Source organism: Pogoniulus pusillus, chromosome 19 (genome assembly GCF_015220805.1).
Source record: "Pogoniulus pusillus isolate bPogPus1 chromosome 19, bPogPus1.pri, whole genome shotgun sequence".
Classification (NCBI taxonomy): domain Eukaryota; kingdom Metazoa; phylum Chordata; class Aves; order Piciformes; family Lybiidae; genus Pogoniulus; species Pogoniulus pusillus.
The window spans coordinates 10,682,232-10,687,989 of NC_087282.1; positions in this window are offsets into that span (position 1 = coordinate 10,682,232).

Consider the following 5,758-nt stretch of genomic DNA (forward strand, 5'->3'; position numbering starts at 1 on the left):
TTCCTATTTCTGAAACTTGAGTCTTTTTACTGTGTTCTTTCCTGATCTTTATCCTGCCAAGTGCAGTCTGAAAATCTCCTGAGTCTCTTGCTTCCCACTTCCCCCTCCTGAAACTTCAGAATCCTTTCAGCCCTTTTGACTCCTCTTCATGTCTGCAGTCCTCTTGAATTTTCAACCTTTAACTTCCACTTCTAAAATTTCTGCAGCTACTCATCTCCATTTGACTCTACTTCTCAAGAGCCCAGGCAACAGCCAGTGGACAAAAAAAAACCCCAACACCTAACTTTTTTTTCCACTGAAAAGTCTTGAGCTATGTGGACACATCACAGAAGGTCCTCTTATCTCACAGCTTCTGTTGTGTCAGCAACTGGCATGAAAACTAAGCAATCTGAGCAAGCTTTATATCTCCATCAGCCACTGCTTCATGTCTTTTTCTGCTGTTCAGCTCTAAAACTAATGTTCCCAGACCAAGGCCACGCTAGCTGTTGCTTTTTTAGGCTTATGCCCCTTACACAGAGATTCTGCCCTATTACTACATTTGATTCATCCTTTATTTTTTTTCCCACCATGTCAGCAGGGGGTTAATCAAGAACACAAGCTGCCAGTTCTTAACCAAGAGCCCTTTCTCTGCATTCCTCCTTCCAGCTTTAAGCCTCACGAAGCAGCTGTTGCACTCCAGGATGGCGTATTTCCAGTCCTTTCCCTTTCCAAAGCTGCAGCAGTGGTGCATGCTCAGTTAGTCTGAAGAGATAGTTCATTAAGAGTCTGGACATGTAGATGCTGTGTGAGAACAGACAATATCCAGTCTGCTCGAGCAAAAGAAGTTGTGAAGGGCTTGCCTACAATAACAGTGTACCTTTCCAAGAATTAACTGAAATTCTTAACTCTTCTGATTTAGAGAACGTGGAATAGGTTTTGCATAGGGTCAGCAAAGGCAGAGTAGTACTAAAAGCCATCAAATTACATTTCTGCACCGCAGTCTAAGTTTCGCAACAAGATAAGTCTTGAGAGGATGAAGGGAAAATAAAATCCAAACTGAAAAACAAATAATCAAACAAAACAAGCAAACAAACAAAATCAGCACTAGACTACTTCCTCAGGTTAATTCTCAGAGATATCTGCAACTACTTCAGCTAAAAAAAAAAAAAAACCCACAACATTAAAAGGAATATATATATCTGTGTCTATATAAAAATCTAGATAAGCTATTCAGCATGGATAAACTCACAGAGCTGCTTGCTCATGAGAACTACATGTTATTGTTGAAATAAAAAATCAGGAAACCTTAATGATAGCCACACTGCCATCCCAACCTTAAATGTATAGGATATCAAGGCAGCCACCGAAAAAATCTCTTCCTAATGTGGCTATATAAAGTAGTCTGGGTCTTCATCGTTTGGAAAATGGGAACCTATTCTTATTTCCCAAATGAGGTTTTTTAGGGAACAAACCAACCCAACCCCCTATACAATCTCTTGTGCATTTCCATGACAAGCAGCCTTTATTTGCATTATCTTTTCACAGTAAGCTTTCTGCAGCAGAATGGTAAGAACCCCCAGGGAAATGCATCAGTTATTCTGTCCTTAGAGAGAACATTTATGCCACATCATTGCTACCTTAAAAGAGGTTGCTTATTGTCCTCAGGAGAACATTTCAGTTGCATTACCCTGGCAGCGGCTGCTTCCAAATGTATTTTCATCCTCAGGAAGAGCTGATGACGATGCTTTGTTGATAAGAAAATCAGAAAGGTTTTCACAAGCATTTGTATTCAGCCATACTAGAAATTACTTGTCAGCCTGTGAAAGTATCTTTGAGAAGCAAAAGCATCATAGGCTTTTCTCTGGAGTCACAGAGGTCTGTATTAGTGAAAGGAGAAAAAAATGAAACTTCTTCACAGAAGTACAAAGGAAAACCCAACAAACTATTGGGGTAAAATTAGGCATGCTGGAGCATTTTGTCTGTTCCATATGAACTTAAGTAATCATAAGAACGTCTTGTACTTCAAGAATATCTTATGCCAGTCACTTCTGAGAGTAAAGTAACTCAATAAAGAAATGAACTAAGGTGACTCGGGACAACCTAGGTGTTTTATACCTGAGAGTATTAGAGTGAGGTAGTATGGAAATTGAATCTATCCTCCATCCAAGCTGAACTGTGACTGAAACTCAGAATTTCACTACAGCTTTTTAGGATTACACTTGCTTTTAATCAACTTTATTAAGAAAGAAGGGATTAACGCCTTTAGAAAAGACCAAACCCCAAGATACTCTAGTTTAAAAAGCTGCTTGAGAAGTATTTAGGGGGAGATGAATCTCTCCTGCAAAGCATCATACGAATCATTGGCATAAAAATCCTTTTTCTACTTTCATTACTAAAGCAGAAAAGCAAAGCAAATGGGAATAGCTCTGTAACCATAGCAACATTCAATTTTTTTTTTCCTTTTCAAAGAATTTGAGGTATTACAATTTGGCTTCCTCATTCTGAGGGTAAAGTCTGTATATCAAGAACAGAATAACTTTATTTTGTTGCAGGCCCTTGTGAGAACTTTCTAAAATATTTTTCTGTTCTAAACAGAAGTGGCTCTAAAAAAAGGCCACACACAAACGAGAAAAGCAATTGCTTATACTTTTTTTTTCTTAAATAAGGTGCAAGACATCATTTTGTTACTCTCAGGAGAATGTATCTGCATAAAACATACTAATTCAGGATGGCTAATTGTAAGAAATTTGCAATAATTACAGGAAGTGTGGAAAAATAATGGTAGTTTCCACATCATGTCATCTTAATTACGAAATGTTCTTTTTCTTAGCCATTAATAGCAATTTCTTGGATACCGCTGCTTGGGTGGCATGTGGAAAGCTTTCTTTCTGCTGCCCATCCCCGTACTGAGCATATATAATCTCAACTTATATTCACTATTAAAAATTCATAGTAGCTTACAAGCCCAGCCAGTTCTTCTACCAGCAATCCCTCCAACTCTTCCAGCTTACAATTCATACTCATTGATTATGAAGAGCCATACTCAGAAATGAAGACATGGTCATAAAATAACACACAAAGCACTTTAAAATGTTGAAGGTTAATTAAACTCAATTTCTAAACATTGTGATCTATAAGGCAAACTGAATTTACTCTTTCAGTATTCCAATACAACCAAACAGCTTAAATAAGTTAAGATCCCTGTTCAAGGATTCTAGGAGATGAACTGGAACTCTACAATATCTTTTACCACCAATCCCCCCAACTCTTCCAGCTTACAATTCATACTCATTGATTATGAAGAGCCATGCTCAGAAATGGACACGGTCATAAAATAACACACAAAGTACTTTAAAATATTGAAAGTTAATTAAACTCAATTTCTAAACATTGTGATCTGTAAGGCAATGTGAACTTACTCTTTCAATTTTCCAATACAACCAAACAGCTTAAATAAGTTAAGATTGCTGTTCAAGGATTCTAGGAGATGAACTGGAACTCTACAATATCTTGACAGGTAGGGGCAGCCAGAGAAGGGGGCAGAATGAGACTTAACCATTTAAACAGGTTCTAGTTATCAGGGGAAAAAAAAGAGTAGTAAAAGGAAAAGAACAGTAGCCAGCAATGGAAGATGTGTTTAACAGCTTGCCTGCAAATATAGAAGTCCTTGCTCAGGTTACTTTATCTGCATATTTCATTTCTATTTGCAGAGTGAAATGCTACAATAATGACATCTATATTACAGTCAGTAAGGCACTCAAGTACTACCAAAATGCAACCATAAAGCCATGACAAATACTGTCTAGAGATCCTTACATCCTGAAGAAGCATCTTCATAAAATGTTGCATCCACTTTGCTTTTTCTTTATTTTCTTTAACAGTTCTTGTTAGAGCTCTCAATTAAGAGTGTCCTTCCAGGCTTAAGGTGGTCAAATTTATGTGATTTATTAGCTAATATAAAGGTAATGCATTAAGATTTTATGTAAATGGTATGTAGGTCCCACGAGGTAGCTATACTTCAGGCAAAACTGAACTATCAGGGATTTCTTTTTAGGATATACGAGAAGTTATATATCCTTTAAGGACCAATTAATGCTATAGGTAGCAAGATTTATTAGTATTTACACAAAGGTCACATTGGCAAGGAGAGAACAAGAATTCCTGAGATGTAACATATTTTAATGCACAGTTCCAAATGAGGAAAGTATCCTTTCAAATTGTTATGAGAGTATATCAGAAAAGAATACATGACAAAACTCTGAATACAGTAGCTGATATGATTCATTTGCCCTGTCAACTGAATATGTGTCTTTAAACAAGCACAATGGCAAATGCTGCAGGCACTGGTGGAAGAAAAGAGTGCATGTCACTTTGGGATCCTAAGCTGGGCAAGGGGTATGTTGTAAGGGCTGGCCAAATGAGCCTATTGACTATGTTTAAGTCTTCAATTACATGAGCAAAAGGAGGCTACTATCCCTTTTGATCTGCCTTAGTGTGTTTCGATTCAAAGCTCACTAATTATCTCAGGCAAAATGTGACTATTTAAACTGTTCTGTCCAATTCTGTCCAAGTCACATGAGATAGTATTTGCAAGAACTGCTTAATCAGCAGTTTGCTGGTGCATGACAGTGATCTCTAAGAGGGCAGCAGCAAGCAGCTGCAGCAAATAACCTTTTTCACTTGCACGATTACCTCTAGAAGAGAGCCGACCGCTGCTTAGCTCCCTGTGTGTACTGAAATGGAACAAACATGAAATGAAGGTTTTGAGGAACCTCTCTGGAAGACCAAGCTCTGTGTCCTTGTGGCAAATCATCTGCCATGTCATCATATGTAAACACTATGTGACGTTACAACTTGCTCCTCATGATAAGGAACAGCAAGGTTACAGCAACTACTCGAACTAGAAAATGAGAGATGGACTGACTGAAATCACTGTCCGTGTTTTAATGTGTGTATGTTAACAACAGGATTTGATTTCAGCAGGGAGGCAGAAACTCCAGAAATGCTGCTGATGGCCAAATGGTCCTACCTCATGTGCCAGTCCTTTACTGTGACTTTGCCATCACAGATTTCCCAAACCCCCACCTCTTCTAGTACTTTTCCAAAGTGCATCAATCTAGTGCTGCTCTGACAGGAGAGACCAAAAATGGTTACTACAACAGAATGGATTGGTGGCCACTGACTCAGCACTGCTCACTAGCTGGTAACTGAAAAGTTTGTGCAGTCTCTTTTGCATCTGCTGGATGTTAACATCTGTTCTCTCACAAGAAATTCTACTTGCATAATATCTTTGAGGTGATAAGCAGTCTCTCTTTCAATTATGTAACAAGAGCAACTCCCATCATATACTCATCACATAACAGCTCCTTCACATCAGATCTTTCCTTTCTGTGGTTTGTGATTCTTAACTCCTTTCTGGTAGTTTCCAAGAATTATTTTCCCACTTTTCCTACTCCATTGATTTTCCATAGTGGTAGGTTCTCTTTTTCAAGCTCATAAAACCTCTTCTTGTGAGTAATGTTAGGAAGGGGAGCTCCAAGGATTTAATCAAGAAAAGATAAACTGGCAGTATCATTAGCACTGAACACTTCCAGCTTATGAAGAGGTTGCAGCTTCATGCAGTATATGCAAGCCACATTTTATTTATATTACAGATGTAAGCAAAGAGTAACATGCACACAACTCACAACACTTAACTTGTTTTCTTGCTCTTCTGACATTTAAATCTCTCATTTTGTGCTCTTTAGGAGACCAGGTGCACATATTTCTGACATTATTT